The sequence below is a fragment of the Bufo gargarizans genome, chromosome 2 (genome assembly GCF_014858855.1).
Source record: "Bufo gargarizans isolate SCDJY-AF-19 chromosome 2, ASM1485885v1, whole genome shotgun sequence".
Lineage (NCBI taxonomy): Eukaryota > Metazoa > Chordata > Amphibia > Anura > Bufonidae > Bufo > Bufo gargarizans.
The window spans coordinates 648,545,437-648,569,090 of NC_058081.1; the positions used below are offsets into that span (position 1 = coordinate 648,545,437).

The 23,654-nt window shown below is 42.2% G+C and overlaps 1 long non-coding RNA gene across 1 annotated transcript in view; it reads left to right on the plus strand.

Annotated features, from left to right (window-relative positions):
- LOC122926904 overlaps positions 1 to 23,654 on the plus strand; it is a 45,820-nt gene that overhangs the window by 11,316 nt on the left and 10,850 nt on the right. Inside the window, exon 2 of the long non-coding RNA XR_006387729.1 lies at positions 21,724 to 21,875. This is a non-coding gene — a long non-coding RNA (uncharacterized LOC122926904). The remainder of the gene's footprint in view (positions 1 to 21,723; positions 21,876 to 23,654) is intronic.

The following is a 23,654-nucleotide window of genomic DNA, read 5'->3' on the forward strand; positions in this document are numbered from 1 at the left end:
TGGGACATCAACACAATTCTAACATTTTTGGCTCTATACACCACCACAATAGATTTTAAATGAAACAAACAAGATGTGCTTTAACTGCAGATTGTCAGCTTTAATTTGAGAGTATTTACATCCAAATCAGGTGAACGGTGTAGGAATTACAACAGTTTGCATATGTGCCTCCCACTTGTTAAGGGGCCAAAAGTAATGGGACGATTGGCTTCTCAGCTGTTCCATGGCCAGTTGTGTGTTATTCCCTCATTATCCCAATTACAATGAGCAGATAAAAGGTCCACAGTTAATTTCAAGTGTGCTATTTGCATTTAGAATCTGTTGCTGTCAACTCTCAAGATGAGATCCAAAGAGCTGTCACTATCAGTGAAGCAAGCCATCATTAGGCTTAAAAACAAAACAAACCCATCACAGAGATAGCAAAAACATTAGGCGTGGCCAAAACAACTGTTTGGAACATTCTTAAAAAGAAGAAACGCACCGGTGAGCTCAGCAACACCAAAAGACCCAGAAGACCACGGAATAGAACTGTGGGGGATGACCGAAGAATTATTTCCCTGGTGAAGAAAACACGCTTCACAACAGTTGGCCAGATCAAGAATACTCTCCAGGAGGTAGGTGTATGTGTGTCAAAGTCAACAATCAAGAAAAGACTTCACCAGAGTGAATACAGAGGGTTCACCACAAGATGTAAACCATTGGTGAGCCTCAAAAACAGGAAGGCCAGATTAGAGTTTGCCAAACGACATCTAAAAAAGCCTTCACGGTTCTGGGACAACATCCTATGGACAGATGAGACCAAGATCAACTTGTACCAGAGTGATGGGAAGAGAAGAGTATGGAGAAGGAAAGGAACTGCTCATGATCCTAAGCATACCACCTCATCAGTGAAGCATGGTGGTGGTAGTGTCATGGCGTGGGCATGTATGGCTGCCAATGGAACTGGTTCTCTTGTATTTATTGATGATATGACTGCTGACAAAAGCAGCAGGATGAATTCTGAAGTGTTTCGGGCAATATTATCTGCTCATATTCAGCCAAATGCTTCAGAACTCATTGGACGGCGCTTCACAGTGCAGATAGACAATGACCCAAAGCATACTGCAAAAGCAACCAAAGAGTTTTTTAAGGGAAAGAAGTGGAATGTTTTGCAATGGCCAAGTCAATCACCTGACCTGAATCCGATTGAGCATGCATTTCACTTGCTGAAGAGAAAACTGAAGGGAAAATGCCCCAAGAGCAAGCAGGAACTGAAGACAGTTGCAGTAGAGGCCTGGCAGAGCATCACCAGGGATGAAACCCAGCATCTGGTGATGTCTATGCGTTCCAGACTTCAGGCTGTAATTGACTGCAAAGGATTTGCAACCAAGTATTAAAAAGCGAAAGTTTGATTTATGATTATTATTCTGTCCCATTACTTTTGGTAACTTAACAAGTGGGAGGCACATATGCAAACTGTTGTAATTCCTACACCGTTCACCTGATTTGGATGTAAATACCCTCAAATTAAAGCTGACAGTCTGCAGTTAAAGCACATCTTGTTCGTTTCATTTCAAATCCATTGTGGTGGTGTATAGAGCCAAGCATGTTAGAATTGTGTTGATGTTCCAATATTTATGGACCTGACTGTAGGTTGTGGTAGAAATAAGGTCTTTTCTTTAGTACACCAGCAGCCAACCTGAGGATCAAAGATGGCAGCAGTGTGACGCTGCATATAAACAAAAAAGAAACATAGATAAAAGAAAATATTTTTCAATATTTTTCAAGAAATTACCCCTCTCCAGTTAGGAATATGTGCTGTATGCCAGATGGGGTGTCAAACTAACCATAAGCCATAACTAGGGTATTCAGACACTGGGCTTGAACAGTAAACTAAAGCTCTGCCCCAGATGTGAATTTTCTTTTATGCGTGTCCAAAAATATTTCCAATTAATAAATAGTTTTTAGTTGCCTCCTGTGGACAGCAAGTTCATTGACTATTGTACTACTGTGTAACTTTTCCGGTGTAGATGAAATGATCTGACCCCCTACTTGGAGAATTTTCCGCTGCCTGGTAAAGTTAAGCAGACTATCAGCTTATCAGATTAGTTACAGGGTTTTCCATTCTTAATACAGGGGTTATCTTTTAGCTCTTACTTTTCCCACACTCAGGTTCAAATACTGTTTGTTCTGGTTTATCAGGGTGGTGATTGCTAATTTCACATAATACTCTGTAATATGCAGGGTGGGGATACTACTATCCTCTATTGCTTTCCATGTAATGCATCTGCAGAGGAGCAGAAATTGAAAGTGCTCTTCATGACTTGATCATGAACCATGGAATCTCAAGGACCTCTAGAGAAGGGATCTGCAACCTTTGGCACTTCAGCTGCTGTGAAACTACAACTCCTAGGATGCACACTTACGTAGCTATAGAAGTGAAAGAAGGATTCTGGGAGTTGTCGTTTCAGAACAGCTGGAGTTCTGGAGGTTGCTGATCTCTGATATAGAGCATGAATTACACCAAGCATAAAGCCAAAAGTGAATGTTTTTTTTTTTTTTGTCTAAATAAGTTCTGTCTCATTCATGTTATACTATGTCTGTATAGCTCTTTGATTGAGAGCTTAAAATCTTCTCCATAAGTAAAGGGATATAGGAATAAATAATCCAATTCTGGCTACCTGCAACGAGCACTAGAGGGAGCTCAGGAGCTTGATTCACTACTGAGTTCAAAGTATAAATAATATTAACTATGCCCCTGAGCTCCCCCTAATGGTGGCTGCACGCAACCAGGATTTTATCATTGAACCGGTAGCGTAACTAGAATGTCTGGGCCCCACAGCAGATTTTGTATCGGGGACCTACCCCCCTAAGCAACCCATTCCTCCCATGCAACCCTCACTCCTGTGACTAGTCAAGATAGCTTTCTCAGACCAGACCAGGCAGCCACTCCATCCATTTCCTACAGGTACAGTATCATGTCACTGTATATAGTGTCACTGTATATTATGTTGTTGTATAATACTGTTGAGGGGGATCTGACAATAAATATCTTTCAGTCCTCTGCCCAGGCAGGGCCCCTTCTGACTTTGGGCCCTGTAGCAGCAGCTTCACCCACATCTACTATGCCCCTGCATTGATAATAAAAGATGAACATAATCTTGTAAAAATGTAAGTACAGCTCCAGACCAGATGTGAGGTGCATAGACAAGAATGTTTGGAAATGTAAAAATATGGCCCCAGCTAAGAAATAACACTTTCATCTGTATCTTACTGCCATTCTCAAGAGGAGAGAGTAACTCTTTCAAGACCAGACCAATTTTTGTTTTTTTACCTCTCCCCCTTTCAAGGGCCATAACATAAGGCTTATTGTTTTTGGGATAAGTTTTACTTTTTAACAGCAGCATTTTATATTCTGTACAATGTCTCAGGAAGGAGGAAAAAAATAAGTTCTATTTACAGCCTTCATTGAGTGGTAAAAAAGACTTGTTACCCTTATTCAGCAGGACATTACGATGACACTGATACCAAATTTATATCGTTTTTATTATGTTTAGGATTCTTTGGATTTTTAGGATTAGGATTTTTTAAAATAATATAAAAGTGTGGAAAAAATAAAATAAAAAATGATTTGCATTGCTGTATTCTGACACCGATAACTTACGTTATATTTTTGTCTACGTAGCTGTCTTATGCCTGTTATTTTTTTTGCGTGGTGAGCTGATACCATTTTGGGGTATGTAAGACTTTTTTTCATCACTTTTTATCCAAATCTTTTTGGAAGGCGAAGTAATAAAAAAATGTTGACTCAGTATTCATTCGTATTAGATAAATACTTTCATATTTTGATACTGTAGTTCAGATATTTTCACAATGATAGCAAGGATTTTATATTGTTTTATTTTTTATTTTTTTATTGATAACATGGGAAAGGGAGATTATTTCATCTTCAAATTTATTTTTTTTAGGTTTTTAAAAACTTTTTTCCTAGCCCTCTTAGGGGACAACCATTATATAGCTTAAACAATAGATTGCAACAGTTTACCATTTCAGTCTATAGTAAAATCACTGACAAGCAGGGCCCAATAGGAACTTTGTTATGGCAGGCCAGGGAACCCTTACAAGGCTCCCGGCTGCTGTAAAAAATGAACGACTCCCGTGATCTCATCACAGGGAAGCTGTCTGTTTGGTCACTGCAACTGACCATGGCATTTGAGGTGTTAACCACTTAAGGACCACAGGTTTATACCCCCCTAGTGACCAGGCCCTTTTTTACAAATCGGCACTCCACAACTTTAGCGGTTTATTGCTCGGTCATGCAACTTACCACCCAAATGAATTTTACCTCCTTTTCTTCTCACTAATAGAGCTTTCATTTGGTGGTATTTCATTGCCTGCTGACATTTTTACTTTTTTTGTTATTAATCGAAATTTAACGATTTTTTTGCAAAAAAAATGACATTTTTCACTTTCAGCTGTAAAATTTTGCAAAAAAACGACATCCATATATACATTTTTCGCCAAATTTATTGTTCTACATGTCTTTGATAAAAAAAAAATGTTTGGGCAAAAAAAAAATGGTTTGGGTAAAAGTTATAGCATTTACAAACTATGGTACAAAAATGTGAATTTCCGCTTTTTGAAAGCAGCTCTGACTTTCTGAGCACCTGTCATGTTTCTGAGGTTCTACAATGCCCAAACAGTAGAAAAACCCCACAAATGACCCCATTTCGGAAAGTAGACACCCTAAGGTATTCGCTGATGGGCATAGTGAGTTCATAGAACTTTTTATTTTTTGTCACAAGTTAGCGGAAAATGATGATGATTTTATTTTTTTAATTTTTTCTTACAAAGTCTCATATTCCACTAACTTGCGACAAAAAATAAAAAATTCTAGAAACTTGCCATGCCCCTCACGGAATACCTTGGGGTGTCTTCTTTCCAAAATGGGGTCACTTGTGGGGTAGTTATACTGCCCTGGCAATTTAGGGGCCCAAATGTGTGAGAAGAACTTTGCAATCAAAATGTGTAAAAAATGACCGGTGAAATCCAAAAGGTGCACTTTGGAATATGTGCCCCTTTGCCCACCTTGGCAGCAAAAAAGTGTGACACATCTGGTATCGCCGTACTCAGGAGAAGTTGGGGAATGTGTTTTGGGGTGTCATTTTACATATACCCATGCTGGGTGAGAAAAATATCTTGGTCAAATGCCAACTTTGTATAAAAAAATGGGAAAAGTTGTCTTTTGCCAAGATATTTCTCTCACCCAGCATGGGTATATGTAAAATGACACCCCAAAACACATTCCCCAACTTCTCCTGAGTACGGCGATACCAGATGTGTCACACTTTTTTGCTGCCAAGGTGGGCAAAGGGGCACATATTCCAAAGGGCACCTTTCAGATTTTGCAGGCCATTTTTTACACATTTTGATTGCAAGGTACTTCTCACACATTTGGGCCCCTAAATTGCCAGGGCAGTATAACTACGCCACAAGTGACCCCATTTTGGAAAGAAGACACCCCAAGGTATTCCGTGAGGGGCATGGCGAGTTCCTAGAATTTTTTATTTTTTGTCGCAAGTTAGTGGAATATGAGACTTTGTAAGGAAAAAAGAGAAAAAAAAAAAATCATCATTTTCCGCTAACTTGTGACAAAAAATAAAAAATTCTAGGAACTCGCCGTGCCCCTCACGGAATACCTTGGGGTGTCTTCTTTCCAAAATGGGGTCACTTGTGGCGTAGTTAAACTGCCCTGGCAATTTAGGGGCCCAAATGTGTGAGAAGAACTTTGCAATCAAAATGTGTAAAAAATGGCCTGCAAAATCTGAAAGGTGCACTTTGGAATATGTGCCCCTTTGCCCACCTTGGCTGCAAAAAAGTGTGACACATCTGGTATCGCCGTACTCAGGAGAAGTTGGGGAATGTGTTTTGGGGTGTCATTTTACATATACCCATGCTGGATGAGAGAAATATCTTGGCAAAAGACAACTTTTCCCATTTTTTTATACAAAGTTGGCATTTGACCAAGATATTTTTCTCACCCAGCATGGGTATATGTAAAATGACACCCCAAAACACATTCCCCAACTTCTCCTGAGTACGGCGATACCAGATGTGTCACACTTTTTTGCTGCCAAGGTGGGCAAAGGGGCACATATTCCAAAGTGCACCTTTTGGATTTCACCGGTCATTTTTTACACATTTTGATTGCAAAGTTCTTCTCACACATTTGGGCCCCTAAATTGCCAGGGCAGTATAACTACGCCACAAGTGACCCCATTTTGGAAAGAAGACACCCCAAGGTATTCTGTGAGGGGCATGGCGAGTTCCTAGAATTTTTTATTTTTTGTCGCAAGTTAGTGGAATATGAGACTTTGTAAGAAAAAATAAAAAAAATAAAATCATCATCATTTTCCGCTAACTTGTGACAAAAAATAAAAAGTTCTATGAACTCACTATGCCCATCAGCGAATACCTTAGGGTGTCTACTTTCCGAAATGGGGTCATTTGTGGGGGTTTTCTACTGTTGGGCATTGTAGAACCTCAGGAATCATGACAGGTGCTCAGAAAGTCAGAGCTGTTTCAAAAAGCGGAAATTCACATTTTTGTACCATAGTTTGTAAATGCTATAACTTTTACCCAAACCATTTTTTTTTTTGCCCAAACATTTTTTTTTTATCAAAGACATGTAGAACAATAAATTTGGCGAAAAATTTATATATGGATGTCGTTTTTTTTGCAAAATTTTACAGCTGAAAGTGAAAAATGTCATTTTTTTTGCAAAAAAATCGTTACATTTTGATTAATAACAAAAAAAGTAAAAATGTCAGCAGCAATAAATACCACCAAATGAAAGCTCCATTAGTGAGAAGAAAAGGAGGTAAAATTCATTTGGGTGGTAAGTTGCATGACCGAGCGATAAACGGTGAAAGGAGTGTAGTGCCGAAGTGTAAAAAGTGCTCTGGTCATGAAGGGGGTTTCACCTGGCGGGGCTGAAGTGGTTAAAGGGGATCTCCACTTTGAGTATAATAAGCAATTCCTATAATGTAATGACAGCATATAATTCCTATGATAAAGCTAAAGACCTCTAGGACATTCATATATTTTACTGCTACACCATTAGATCTGCAAGCCTCATGTTTGAGATGTTTTTTAAACGTCATTGTACATAAATTTAGGCGCAAATGGCATTTCTATGCACCCCTGCTGCTTTCCCGAGGAGAGGGCATGGTAAGAGTGGGATGGAGAATGTCCCTATAGTGCCCCAGTATTAAAAATGCCCTCAGTACTCTAAGTAATGCCCCTTATTGTGCCCCCAGTTGTAATAATATGCCCATAGTGTCCCCAGTAATAATTTCCCCTATAAAGCCCCCCCAGTAATGCCCCCTAGACTGTCCTCAGTATTGAAAATGCCCCCAGTGCCCAAATATGTGGCATGAGACACATGCGTCCTGGAGCAGGTGGTCACGATGAGATCGGGAGCATCAGATTATTTGTGTGTTTTTTTGTTATGTACCTGGCCAGTAGAGGGAGGAAGGGCTCCCAGTAGGAATCTTCCTTTCTGTTCTTCCAATGATCTAAGATTAAACGTCTTCAAAGCTTTCCTCGAGCTGCACCATCTCTCTGGAATGCACTGCCCCAGACATTCATGTTCATTTCCAACTTCCTTAGCTTTAAACATACCATAAAAATACATCTTCAAAGGAAGGCTTATCACATCCCTGTACTGACTCTTCCCCATTTAACCCCCCTCGCCCCCTTATTTTTCAGCACCGAACCCCAACATCCAACACTAAGCCCTCTCAATTCATCGGTTCATGCAGTTTATCTGCACTATTCTCTTTGGTATATAGGTGGCTGGACCACTTTAGAAAACAATCAATTTTACCCTTTGAGTCACCCTCATTTCCTCATAGATTGTAAGATCTTGCGAGCAGGGCCCTCAACCCTAGTGTTTCAATTGTTTATTAGCCTATAGTCTTGTGATATCTATCTGAAATGTAAATCGCTTCAGAATATGGTGGTACTATATAATGTAATAAAATGTTTATTATTAGGGCCTATGACCAGTCAACCCTGGGCTATGAGCGATATAAACTGTATTTTCTCCAATTTGTCAGCCTAACATTATGATAAATATGCCATGTCCTCACCTGCTAAACCATAATCACAGTGCCAAGAGCTGTGTAAAGTAGGAAAAAGTGGCAATAATTGTATTTATTTTTTTAAAGCCTAATTGCACAAAATGTTGTTTCTTTTGTACAATTTTGTGCATAATAACTTCCCCTGAATCTCTTATCTTGATTCATAGGCACTATGTGTGGAATCACATATGGAAATAATCATACTCACATTTCTCCAGTCCATCACTACCTAGTCACAGCAAGGTGGCCACCTCACAAGATCTATGGCATACAGCGATTGCCATCCCAACAACTAAGCCTGCATGCTCTATGTACAGTCAGGTCCATAAATATTGGGACATCAACACAATTCTAACATTTTTGGCTCTATACACCACCACAATAGATTTTAAATGAAACAAACAAGATGTGCTTTAACTGCAGATTGTCAGCTTTAATTTGAGAGTATTTACATCCAAATCAGGTGAACGGTGTAGGAATTACAACAGTTTGCATATGTGCCTCCCACTTGTTAAGGGGCCAAAAGTAATGGGACGATTGGCTTCTCAGCTGTTCCATGGCCAGTTGTGTGTTATTCCCTCATTATCCCAATTACAATGAGCAGATAAAAGGTCCACAGTTAATTTCAAGTGTGCTATTTGCATTTAGAATCTGTTGCTGTCAACTCTCAAGATGAGATCCAAAGAGCTGTCACTATCAGTGAAGCAAGCCATCATTAGGCTTAAAAACAAAACAAACCCATCACAGAGATAGCAAAAACATTAGGCGTGGCCAAAACAACTGTTTGGAACATTCTTAAAAAGAAGAAACGCACCGGTGAGCTCAGCAACACCAAAAGACCCAGAAGACCACGGAATAGAACTGTGGGGGATGACCGAAGAATTATTTCCCTGGTGAAGAAAACACGCTTCACAACAGTTGGCCAGATCAAGAATACTCTCCAGGAGGTAGGTGTATGTGTGTCAAAGTCAACAATCAAGAAAAGACTTCACCAGAGTGAATACAGAGGGTTCACCACAAGATGTAAACCATTGGTGAGCCTCAAAAACAGGAAGGCCAGATTAGAGTTTGCCAAACGACATCTAAAAAAGCCTTCACGGTTCTGGACAACATCCTATGGACAGATGAGACCAAGATCAACTTGTACCAGAGTGATGGGAAGAGAAGAGTATGGAGAAGGAAAGGAACTGCTCATGATCCTAAGCATACCACCTCATCAGTGAAGCATGGTGGTGGTAGTGTCATGGCGTGGGCATGTATGGCTGCCAATGGAACTGGTTCTCTTGTATTTATTGATGATATGACTGCTGACAAAAGCAGCAGGATGAATTCTGAAGTGTTTCGGGCAATATTATCTGCTCATATTCAGCCAAATGCTTCAGAACTCATTGGACGGCGCTTCACAGTGCAGATAGACAATGACCCAAAGCATACTGCAAAAGCAACCAAAGAGTTTTTTAAGGGAAAGAAGTGGAATGTTTTGCAATGGCCAAGTCAATCACCTGACCTGAATCCGATTGAGCATGCATTTCACTTGCTGAAGAGAAAACTGAAGGGAAAATGCCCCAAGAGCAAGCAGGAACTGAAGACAGTTGCAGTAGAGGCCTGGCAGAGCATCACCAGGGATGAAACCCAGCATCTGGTGATGTCTATGCGTTCCAGACTTCAGGCTGTAATTGACTGCAAAGGATTTGCAACCAAGTATTAAAAAGCGAAAGTTTGATTTATGATTATTATTCTGTCCCATTACTTTTGGTACCTTAACAAGTGGGAGGCACATATGCAAACTGTTGTAATTCCTACACCGTTCACCTGATTTGGATGTAAATACCCTCAAATTAAAGCTGACAGTCTGCAGTTAAAGCACATCTTGTTCGTTTCATTTCAAATCCATTGTGGTGGTGTATAGAGCCAAGCATGTTAGAATTGTGTTGATGTTCCAATATTTATGGACCTGACTGTAGGTTGTGGTAGAAATAAGGTCTTTTCTTTAGTACACCAGCAGCCAACCTGAGGATCAAAGATGGCAGCAGTGTGACGCTGCATATAAACAAAAAAGAAACATAGATAAAAGAAAATATTTTTCAATATTTTTCAAGAAATTACCCCTCTCCAGTTAGGAATATGTGCTGTATGCCAGATGGGGTGTCAAACTAACCATAAGCCATAACTAGGGTATTCAGACACTGGGCTTGAACAGTAAACTAAAGCTCTGCCCCAGATGTGAATTTTCTTTTATGCGTGTCCAAAAATATTTCCAATTAATAAATAGTTTTTAGTTGCCTCCTGTGGACAGCAAGTTCATTGACTATTGTACTACTGTGTAACTTTTCCGGTGTAGATGAAATGATCTGACCCCCTACTTGGAGAATTTTCCGCTGCCTGGTAAAGTTAAGCAGACTATCAGCTTATCAGATTAGTTACAGGGTTTTCCATTCTTAATACAGGGGTTATCTTTTAGCTCTTACTTTTCCCACACTCAGGTTCAAATACTGTTTGTTCTGGTTTATCAGGGTGGTGATTGCTAATTTCACATAATACTCTGTAATATGCAGGGTGGGGATACTACTATCCTCTATTGCTTTCCATGTAATGCATCTGCAGAGGAGCAGAAATTGAAAGTGCTCTTCATGACTTGATCATGAACCATGGAATCTCAAGGACCTCTAGAGAAGGGATCTGCAACCTTTGGCACTTCAGCTGCTGTGAAACTACAACTCCTAGGATGCACACTTACGTAGCTATAGAAGTGAAAGAAGGATTCTGGGAGTTGTCGTTTCAGAACAGCTGGAGTTCTGGAGGTTGCTGATCTCTGATATAGAGCATGAATTACACCAAGCATAAAGCCAAAAGTGAATGTTTTTTTTTTTTTTTGTCTAAATAAGTTCTGTCTCATTCATGTTATACTATGTCTGTATAGCTCTTTGATTGAGAGCTTAAAATCTTCTCCATAAGTAAAGGGATATAGGAATAAATAATCCAATTCTGGCTACCTGCAACGAGCACTAGAGGGAGCTCAGGAGCTTGATTCACTACTGAGTTCAAAGTATAAATAATATTAACTATGCCCCTGAGCTCCCCCTAATGGTGGCTGCACGCAACCAGGATTTTATCATTGAACCGGTAGCGTAACTAGAATGTCTGGGCCCCACAGCAGATTTTGTATCGGGGACCTACCCCCCTAAGCAACCCATTCCTCCCATGCAACCCTCACTCCTGTGACTAGTCAAGATAGCTTTCTCAGACCAGACCAGGCAGCCACTCCATCCATTTCCTACAGGTACAGTATCATGTCACTGTATATAGTGTCACTGTATATTATGTTGTTGTATAATACTGTTGAGGGGGATCTGACAATAAATATCTTTCAGTCCTCTGCCCAGGCAGGGCCCCTTCTGACTTTGGGCCCTGTAGCAGCAGCTTCACCCACATCTACTATGCCCCTGCATTGATAATAAAAGATGAACATAATCTTGTAAAAATGTAAGTACAGCTCCAGACCAGATGTGAGGTGCATAGACAAGAATGTTTGGAAATGTAAAAATATGGCCCCAGCTAAGAAATAACACTTTCATCTGTATCTTACTGCCATTCTCAAGAGGAGAGAGTAACTCTTTCAAGACCAGACCAATTTTTGTTTTTTTACCTCTCCCCCTTTCAAGGGCCATAACATAAGGCTTATTGTTTTTGGGATAAGTTTTACTTTTTAACAGCAGCATTTTATATTCTGTACAATGTCTCAGGAAGGAGGAAAAAAATAAGTTCTATTTACAGCCTTCATTGAGTGGTAAAAAAGACTTGTTACCCTTATTCAGCAGGACATTACGATGACACTGATACCAAATTTATATCGTTTTTATTATGTTTAGGATTCTTTGGATTTTTAGGATTAGGATTTTTTAAAATAATATAAAAGTGTGGAAAAAATAAAATAAAAAATGATTTGCATTGCTGTATTCTGACACCGATAACTTACGTTATATTTTTGTCTACGTAGCTGTCTTATGCCTGTTATTTTTTTTGCGTGGTGAGCTGATACCATTTTGGGGTATGTAAGACTTTTTTTCATCACTTTTTATCCAAATCTTTTTGGAAGGCGAAGTAATAAAAAAATGTTGACTCAGTATTCATTCGTATTAGATAAATACTTTCATATTTTGATACTGTAGTTCAGATATTTTCACAATGATAGCAAGGATTTTATATTGTTTTATTTTTTATTTTTTTATTGATAACATGGGAAAGGGAGATTATTTCATCTTCAAATTTATTTTTTTTAGGTTTTTAAAAACTTTTTTCCTAGCCCTCTTAGGGGACAACCATTATATAGCTTAAACAATAGATTGCAACAGTTTACCATTTCAGTCTATAGTAAAATCACTGACAAGCAGGGCCCAATAGGAACTTTGTTATGGCAGGCCAGGGAACCCTTACAAGGCTCCCGGCTGCTGTAAAAAATGAACGACTCCCGTGATCTCATCACAGGGAAGCTGTCTGTTTGGTCACTGCAACTGACCATGGCATTTGAGGTGTTAACCACTTAAGGACCACAGGTTTATACCCCCCTAGTGACCAGGCCCTTTTTTACAAATCGGCACTCCACAACTTTAGCGGTTTATTGCTCGGTCATGCAACTTACCACCCAAATGAATTTTACCTCCTTTTCTTCTCACTAATAGAGCTTTCATTTGGTGGTATTTCATTGCCGCTGACATTTTTACTTTTTTTGTTATTAATCGAAATTTAACGATTTTTTTGCAAAAAAATGACATTTTTCACTTTCAGCTGTAAAATTTTGCAAAAAAAACGACATCCATATATACATTTTTCGCCAAATTTATTGTTCTACATGTCTTTGATAAAAAAAAAATGTTTGGGCAAAAAAAAAATGGTTTGGGTAAAAGTTATAGCATTTACAAACTATGGTACAAAAATGTGAATTTCCGCTTTTTGAAGCAGCTCTGACTTTCTGAGCACTTGTCATGTTTTCTGAGGTTCTACAATGCCCAAACAGTAGAAAAACCCCACAAATGACCCCATTTCGGAAAGTAGACACCCTAAGGTATTCACTGATGGGCATAGTGAGTTCATAGAACTTTTTATTTTTTGTCACAAGTTAGCGGAAAATGATGATGATTTTATTTTTTTATTTTTTCTTACAAAGTCTCATATTCCACTAACTTGCGACAAAAAATAAAAAATTCTAAAAACTTGCCATGCCCCTCACGGAATACCTTGGGGTGTCTTCTTTCCAAAATGGGGTCACTTGTGGCGTAGTTATACTGCCCTGGCAATTTAGGGGCCCAAATGTGTAAGAAGTACCTTGCAATCAAAATGTGTAAAAAATGGCCTGCGAAATCCGAAAGGTGCTCTTTGGAATATGTGCCCCTTTGCCCACCTTGGCTGCAAAAAAGTGTCACACATCTGGTATCGCCGTACTCAGGAGAAGTTGGGCAATGTGTTTTGGGGTGTCATTTTACATATACCCATGCTGGGTGAGAGAAATATCTTGGCAAAAGACAACTTTTCCAATTTTTTTATACAAAGTTGGCATTTGACCAAGATATTTTTCTCACCCAGCATGGGTATATGTAAAATGACACCCCAAAACACATTCCCCAACTTCTCCTGAGTACGGCGATACCAGATGTGTCACACTTTTTTGCTGCCAAGGTGGGCAAAGGGGCACATATTCCAAAGGGCACCTTTCAGATTTTGCAGGCCATTTTTTACACATTTTGATTGCAAGGTACTTCTCACACATTTGGGCCCCTAAATTGCCAGGGCAGTATAACTACGCCACAAGTGACCCCATTTTGGAAAGAAGACACCCCAAGGTATTCCGTGAGGGGCATGGCGAGTTCCTAGAATTTTTTATTTTTTGTCGCAAGTTAGTGGAATATGAGACTTTGTAAGGAAAAAAGAAAAAAAAGGAAAAATCATCATTTTCCGCTAACTTGTGACAAAAAATAAAAAATTCTAGGAACTCGCCGTGCCCCTCACGGAATACCTTGGGGTGTCTTCTTTCCAAAATGGGGTCACTTGTGGCGTAGTTATACTGCCCTGGCAATTTAGGGGCCCAAATGTGTAAGAAGTACCTTGCAATCAAAATGTGTAAAAAATGGCCTGCGAAATCCGAAAGGTGCTCTTTGGAATATGTGCCCCTTTGCCCACCTTGGCTGCAAAAAAGTGTCACACATCTGGTATCGCCGTACTCAGGAGAAGTTGGGCAATGTGTTTTGGGGTGTCATTTTACATATACCCATGCTGGGTGAGAGAAATATCTTGGCAAAAGACAACTTTTCCAATTTTTTTATACAAAGTTGGCATTTGACCAAGATATTTTTCTCACCCAGCATGGGTATATGTAAAATGACACCCCAAAACACATTCCCCAACTTCTCCTGAGTACGGCGATACCACATGTGTGACACTTTTTTGCAGCCTAGATGCGCAAAGGGGCCCAAATTCCTTTTAGGAGGGCATTTTTAGACATTAGGATCCCAGACTTCTTCTCACACTTTCGGGCCCCTAAAAAGCCAGGGCAGTATAAATACCCCACATGTGACCCCACTTTGGAAAGAAGACACCCCAAGGTATTCAATGAGGGGCATGGCGAGTTCCTAGAATTTTTTTTTTTTTTGCATAAGTTAGCGGATATTGATTTTTTTTTGTTTTTTTCTCACAAAGTCTCACTTTCCGCTAACTTAGGACAAAAATTTCAATCTTTCATGGGCTCAATATGCCCCTCACGGAATACCTTGGGGTGTCTTCTTTCCGAAATGGGGTCACATGTGGGGTATTTATACTGCCCTGGCTTTTTAGGGGCCCTAAAGCGTGAGAAGAAGTCTGGAATATAAATGTCTAAAAATGTTTACGCATTTGGATTCCGTGAGGGGTATGGTGCGTCCATGTGAGATTTTATTTTTTGACACAAGTTAGTGGAATATGAGACTTAGTAAGAAAAAACAAAAACAAAAACAAACAAAAAATTTCCGCTAACTTGTGCCAAAAAAAAATGTCTGAATGGAGCCTTACCAGGGGGGGGGGTGATCAATGACAGGGGGGGTGATCAATGACAGGGGGGGGATCAATGACAGGGGGGGGATCAATGACAGGGGGGTGATCACCCATATAGACTCCCTGATCACCCCCCTGTCATTGATCACCCCCCCTGTAAGGCTCCATTCAGACATCCGCATGATTTTTTACGGATCCATGGATACATGTATCGGATCTACAGAACGCATGCGGACGTCTGAATGGAGCCTTACAGGGGGGTTATCAATGACAGGGGGTGATCAGGGTAATCAGGGTGATCACCCCCCTGTCACTGATCACCCCCCCTGTAAGGCTCCATTCAGACATCCGCATGATTTTTTACGGATCCATGGATACATGTATCGGATCCACAAAACGCATGCGGACGTCTGAATGGAGCCTTACAGGGGGGTTATCAATGACAGGGGGTGATCAGGGTAATCAGGGTGATCACCCCCCTGTCACTGATCACCCCCCCTGTAAGGCTCCATTCAGACATCTGCATGATTTTTTACGGATCCATGGATACATGGATCGGATCCACAAAACGCATGCGGACGTCTGAATGGAGCCTTACAGGGGGGTTATCAATGACAGGGGTGATCAGGGTAATCAGGGTGATCACTCCCCTGTCACTGATCACCCCCCCTGTAAGGCTCCATTCAGACATCCGCATGATTTTTTACAGATCCATGGATACATGGATCGGATCCACAAAACGCATGCGGACGTCTGAATGGAGCCTTACAGGGGGGTTATCAATGACAGGGGGTGATCAGGGTAATCACCCCCCTGTCACTGATCACCCCCCCTGTAAGGCTCCATTCAGACATCCGCATGATTTTTTACGGATCCATGGATCGGATCCACAAAACGCATGCTGACGTCTGAATGGAGCCTTACAGGGGGGTTATCAATGACAGGGGGTGATCAGGGTAATCACCCCCCTGTCACTGATCACCCCCCCTGTAAGGCTCCATTCAGACATCCGCATGATTTTTTACGGATCCATGGATACATGGATCGGATCCACAAAACGCATGCGGACGTCTGAATGGAGCCTTACAGGGGGGTTATCAATGACAGGGGGTGATCAGGGTAATCACCCCCCTGTCACTGATCACCCCCCCTGTAAGGCTCCATTCAGACATCCGCATGATTTTTTACGGATCCATTGATCGGATCCACAAAACGCATGCTGACGTCTGAATGGAGCCTTACAGGGGGGTTATCAATGACAGGGGGTGATCAGGGTAATCAGGGTGATCACCCCCCTGTCACTGATCACCCCCCCTGTAAGGCTCCATTCAGACATCCGCATGATTTTTTACGGATCCATGGATACATGGATCGGATCCACAAAACGCATGCGGACGTCTGAATGGAGCCTTACAGGGGGGTTATCAATGACAGGGGGGTGATCAGGGAGTGTATATGGGTGATCACCCGCCTGTCATTGATCACCCCCTGTAAGGCTCCATTCAGACGTCCGCATGTGTTTTGCGGATCCGATCCATGTATCCATGGATCCGTAAAAATCATGCGGACGTCTGAATGGAGCCTTACAGGGGAGTGATCAATGACAGGGGGGTGATCAATGACAGGGGGTGATCAGGGAGTGTATATAGGTGATCACCCGCCTGTCATTGATCACCCCCCTGTAAGGCTCCATTCAGACGTCCGTATGCTTTTTGCGGATCCGATCCATGTATCCGTGGATCCGTAAAAATCATACGGACGTCTGAACGGAGCCTGACAGGGGGGTGATCAATGACAGGGGGGTGATCAGGGAGTTTATATGGGGTGATCATGGGTGATCAGGGGTTTATAAGGGGTTAATAAGTGACGGGGGTGTGTGTGTAGTGTAGTGTAGTGTTTGGTGCGACTTTACTGACCTACCTGTGTCCTCTGGTGGTCGATCCTAACAAAAGGGACCACCAGAGGACCAGGTAGGAGGTATATTAGACGCTGTTATGAAAACAGCGTCTAATATACCTGTTAGGGGTTAAAAAATTCGGATCTCCAGCCTGCCAGCGAACGATCGCCGCTGGCATGCTGGAGATCCACTCGCTTACCTTCCGTTCCTGTGAGCGCGCGCGCCTGTGTGCGCGCGTTCACAGGAAATCTCGCGTCTCGCGAGATGACGCCTATTGGCGTTAGTGTGACCTGGGAGCGCCGCAGAGATGACGCCTTTCGGCGTTAGTGTGACGGGAGGAGGTTAAAGGCATTTTCCAGGATTTTCATATTGACGGCTTCTGCTCAGGATGGTCATCAATATGAGCTTGGCAGAAGTACGACATCCAGTACCCCCACCGATCAACTGTTTGAGGAAGCCAAAGTGCTCACCAGAGCTCCAGTGAGCGCCACGGCCTCCTCCCAGCTTACCAAGCACCATCCATTTGATAGTGGCTGTGCTTGGTATCCCAGCTCAGCCGCATGCACTAGAATGAGACGAAGCTGAGCCTATGTTATGTGACCAATGAAAATGATGTCAGGTGGCCTAGGAAGGCATAAGCTCTTACAGAGCACAATGGCCTCTTCAAACAGCTGATCATCTGGAGCACCTGGAATTGGATCCCCCTGTCGATCCCAGATTGATGACCTATTCTGAGGATAGGTCATCAATACAAAAATCCCAGAGAACCCTTTCAATCTTCATGTTCGGAGTTATCTCCAATTACAGACCGTGTTGGCAGGTGTCTGTGTGGTGCCCTAGCCCAGGAGAAGCAGAGAAAATAGTAGGAGCGGCTGCAACAGTTGTTCACATGAATTACAGTGGCAATACTCACACCGATGCTCCTTTCGGCTAGAACAGTAACAGGAGGGCACACCCTTTCTTCCCTCGGGGCGCATCCTCATGTTGCGGCTCCTGCCTGATAATAGTTGGGGTGCCATTGATGTTATGAGCTTGCTATGGATGCAAGGCTGGAGATGTCGACACTTTTGCCAGTGAATGGTGCTGGTTCCAGGCAAATTGTAGAAAATAAATAAGTCTTCCTCTACTAAAGTGCAGGATGGGAGTTGTACTACATACAATGGTATGAAAACAAGTTCTAAACAATTTACAGTACAAATCTTACCTGACAGCAATGTATGAATATGAGAAATAATGGGAGTTGTAGTACTCCTTCCCTCTATCTTTTTCTCTCTCTCTCCCTCTGAGAATCTAAGGCTGGCAGCAAGGTCCTTGCAAAACTTGTCTGTAATTCCCAGCTGAGCGGTACAGAATTAAGATATGGCTGGCCAAGACTGTGTCACAGTGTGGAAGGGTGTATTAGCAATGTCACTCTCACTGCAGTAAAGTCTCTATCAGCCTTAGGCCAGTTTCACATCTCTGGCAGCATTTCCAGCAGAGAATTCTCCGGATCCTGCACTGCTGGATACAAATGGAATGCCCATCGGCACCATTAACTAAAATGAGTCCAGCGGAGATCCGGAAGCAATCTGTCAAATATGCTGAGAATTGGCCGGACAGAAATTGCTGTATGCTGTGGTTTGTGTCTGGCTAATTCCCAGCATTTTCTGCCGGAACTGACAATACTAGAAATATGAAACCAGCCTTAAACAGCGAATACCTTACTGACTTACTCCAGTGCACAGCAGATTCTGGACCTTCTAGTTCATCCTTTTCTCTCTCTGGAGTACGGTGAAGTGGAGATGGCTTTATTGATGCAAATATCAGATAGTGATTCACTGGGACTTAAGCGTAGACTCAGGAGTGAGCACATGTAGCTCCTCTCCTCACACAAGACATCACTAAACTAGGAGTGGACCAAGGTCCATCTCTTAGCCTTCTACAAGGGCAGAGTCAGGATTGTTAACCCAGACTTATCCATACAAAACTATACCGGTACAATCGAATACATCAGAATATTACATAGAACCAAATAATATTTGATAAAAAGAAAAACTGTTTGGCAAGTACCTTATTCTGGAATACTGCATGAAGGAGTTAAGAACCCCCTGAAGTCAAGTGCTTTAAATATGCTGCCAACTTGCTTTATGCTGTGAACTTGTAGAAGCCAAGTAACATAGCTTAAAGGGGTTGTCCAGGTTCAGAGCTGAACCTGGACATCCCTCCATTTTCACCCCGGCAGCCCCCCTGACATGAGCATCGGAGCAGTTCATGCTCCGATGCTCTCCTTTGCCCTGCGCTAAATCGCGCAGGGTAAAGGCATTTTTCTGAGTTCCGGTGACGTACCGGGCTCTCTATGGGGCTGACAGGCAGCCCGGTGACGTCACCGACACTGATGGGCGGGATTTGGCTCTGCCCTAGCCAGTAAAACGGCTAGGGCAGAGCTAAAGCCCGCCCCTCAGAGCCGGTGACGTCACCGAACACACTGCTGGGCGGAAGTTACCGCCCGGCAGTGTGTTATTGTAAACACAAGAGCCCGTGCCCTGCGCGATCTAGCGCAGGGCACTGGAGCGCATCGGAGCATGAGATGCTCCGATGCCAAGCTCAGGAGGGCTGCCGGGGTGAAAATAAGGGTATGTCCGGGTTCAGCTCTGAACCCGGACAACCCCTTTAAGGCTCCATTCACACGTCTGCAACGTGTTTTGCGGATCCACGGATCCGCAAAACACGGACAGCGGCAAAGTGCATTCCGCATTTTGCGGACCGCACATTGCCGGCACTAATAGAATATGCCTGCTTTTGTCCGCAATTGTGGACAAGAATAAGACATGTTCTATTTTTTTGCGGAACGGAAGTGCGGACCCGGAAGTGTGGATCCTCAATTCCGTATCCGGGCAGCACATTGTGCTGCCCCATAGAAATGAATGGGTCCGCAATTCCGTTCAGCAAAATGCGGAACGAAATTGCGGACGTGTGAATGGACCCTAACTGTATGAAAACAGGACTGTATGTGACAGGCAGGGGCATGATGTCAATGGTGCAGCAGAGCCTTGCAGAATGTCAAAGATACAGGCCTCAAGCACATGACGGTATTATGACTGTGTACAACGTGTATGTACATTGCCATACTAAAGTGTGTGTTGAAGTTTATGGTGCTTTAGTGGAGTCCTTATCTCTCTGATTTCATATGGAGGCATCAGAAATTGGGTGTGGCGCCTGTACCACCGAAAGCTGTATTATGCATTCTACAGGAGAATATCTCCTATGTTATATGCAACCATATGGAGGCACCATAATGGTGGTACACAGCGTAGCAGTATGGAGCTGCAGGGACACTGCTTGCCTCAGCGCACCCTGCTCTTCTGTATACAGGAGACCTGAGACTTGCATAGTAGAAGAAGCATCCACGAAACAGACTGTCATACTAATACAAGGAATGTCTATAATATTATTTCCATATATCACTCCTATTACTACATGAAAAGAATGTATTTTCTTGGCTAGTCTAAGTCTATTCCTTAAAGAATAACCCCACCCAATATACATTACACAAGTCCTTCATTCAGCTAAAATGGATATCCTACATTCACAGTTAATTACATTGAGAGCAGATGTACCAGAGGCGTGAGCTTCCTGATGTGTGGGGTGTCTTGGGTCACCGAGGGAATATTAACATTCTGCTAGACAGTACCAGACTTCTGGAAAATCACATACATGCTCATTTAAAGGGACTTCTAGGTATTTGTAGTCAATTACCATTTACAGTTTTTTTTTTATGGGTGCCTTATTTGCTGCAGTGGGGGCTATGCAGAGGTAGCACTTGACATTGCATTACGTATAGCTGTATAAGGAACTGGTCTATAAGACTATGTTGTTTCTTCGCAACAGTGCCCCTGTCTGCTTAGTGGTTGAAAACGACCCTTAAAGGTACAATATGCTTGTGGTTTCAGGCTACACTTAATGGCCCAGTACACGTGACAGTTGCTAAGCAAAATTAATCGTTTCTGACTCATTGACCATGAGCTACAGGTGCAACAGAGCTGGGATCCACTGTTGTGGGTCCTAGAAGACTCCCCTATACCATAGCCTGCACCATCTAGGTGTTTCACTTGAGGTTGCAACAGTCACTTTGTATTGGTCAATCCTGTGTTTTTTTGGGGTCCTCATGGCCATTGCATGGATTTGACCAACTACTCACAGCTGTATGTGTGAAAAGTGAACAGGAATACGGTCCTGGAGTCTTATTTCAAGTCATTCTTAGAAAGGGATAGAATCTGTTTAAGGAGCACTCATCAACTACCTTGTAACCGCAGAATACAGCAGTAACTAGTAACAACAATTCCACATAGATCAACGGTATCTTGAAGCAGATAAACTTTAACTTGACACAGGTTAACATGGTGGCCCAAGTCACATAGTCATTAACAATAAATAAAGACACGACACCTTTAATTGTGGAATTATATGGCTGCAATGTTTATTAAGGATAACCTATAATAAATACACAACTTAGCATAATAAATAAATTAGCATACATTAATTAAAATTCATCCAATAATAAAACAACTATTCAACTTCAGAACACATATCCACCAGTCCACCCAGTATTAGCTCAGCGACAAATCCCCACTAATAAACATTGCGACAGATAAAATAAGGAAGCGCGGGTAAAGCGCTGATTCCAGGTCTTCTTTCTTCTTACAGGCACGAACCCCAGCGGAGCACTCCATTATAAAGGGAAATATTCCCGCCATTAATCCTCTATCAAGATTACAGATTCTTCCCGCCTCAAAACTGGACAGAACCGGACAGAACCACTCATGCCAAGCACAGTTGACCCCAATATGACCAAGCTGGTAAGTAACACTGCAATATAAGAGGGGGAGCAAAATAAGAGGGGGGAGATAAGACACAAAACTACATAGAAAACTGAGGCATAAGGAGAAGATCATTTCCTAATATTAAAATGACAGTGACTAGGCCACCATGTGTCCCCCAAGCAATTTGCTATTGGGGGCCCTTGACATTCTCTTGCAGTATACAATGCTATAGCCGAATCTTCGCTGTAATGCTTGGTTTATCTTCCGAGAGCCCAATGGGCTTGCTGCTGTCCCTCTTGAGTGCACCAGCCTGCTCTCCTGTGTTTGGAAGTTCAAGTCTTTCCCTGAGCCTCAGGGCAGCCAATCTCTGTCGGCTGGTCTCTACATCTATCTCTGGGTGCTTCCACAAACCCACATTTCTTCAGCTATGGCAACCACTAGTGTTGAGTAAATTGAAGTATCCGAAGTGGACTTCGATACGAAGTTCTGGAAAAATTTGAGCCGACTTTCCTAGCATTTCGTGGTAACAAATCAATTTTTCCTAAAATGGCAGCTGAAAATAAACAAATTATACTCACCTCATCCACTTGCTCAAAGCCTGAATGGCTTAATGTGAGTCACAGATGCCACAATTGAACTCGGCATCTGAGGGGTTAAAAGACCGGGGGAGGGGGGGGGGGGCGGTGAGAACTTCACTCATCTCTAGTAACCACAGTCTCTCTTTCATCTCACTGGCTTCTTCGTGATGACAACAATCCTACCTAGCTGTGTCAGGACATCTGTCCTGCTGTGCATGTGCGCCTATGCGCACTCCCGGCCACCAGAGAGGCTGGTGCTTTTTCCTATAGTGTACAAACCCGACCACTGCTGATGGACTGTAAGGTGGTCCCCTGGAAATAAACAGTGTATGTGATGGAAAAATGAATCACGTCAGCAAAGGAGGCAATATGGACAATCACATTAGTAAGTGCCTTGTATTAACTTTTATGATAAATGCCTTTTGCTGAAGTGAGACAAGCTCTTGGAAGTTTTGGAATGGTCAAGTCAAAGTTGTGACCTTAAGCCAATAGAAATGTTGTGGAAGGACTTGAAGAGAGTTGTTCATGGGAGGAAACCCACCACAGCAGAGCTGAAGCTGTTTTGTTTTGAGGAATGGACTAAAATTCCTCCAAGCCGATGTTCAAGACTAAACTATTTAGTTTCAGTTATTAATGCACAAGGGGTCACGCCAGATACTGAAAGCAAAGGTTCACAAACTTTTGCCACTCACAGACATGTGATATTGGATCATTTTCCTCAATAAATCTAATTTTTTTGCCTCATTCATTTGATTTGGTTATCCTTATCTACTGATGTCGTTTTTAGGTCAAATATATGCAGAAATATAAAAAATTCTGAAGGGTTTACCACTGTCTATCAATGTGTCTTTCTCTAATAAATGCTACAAGAAAATTTAGACTAGCACATTCATAGTTGCAGGTGCACATCCATAAAGCTAGCCGGCAGGAAGCAAATAAAAACAGGTATGGCAGCACACCATTACACATGCCAACAATAAAACTGGGAAATAGGGATTGTGCTAAATTAAAGTGGTATTGTACCTACTATAAACAAATAAAAAATAGAAGCTCTTTGCGGACATTTTTGATCAAACGTGTGTCGGGCCCATCTACCAGGTGTCAAGGTGGCTCCAGTGAGGCCGGACTGGGGCAGGGCTGAGAGAAGGCCAGCATGACGCTGGTTTGGTTGGTGACGGTCAGCATTTAAACAGTTAACAGCCCAGTAGCTGCTAGGAAGAGGGAGTTACTAGGGTAA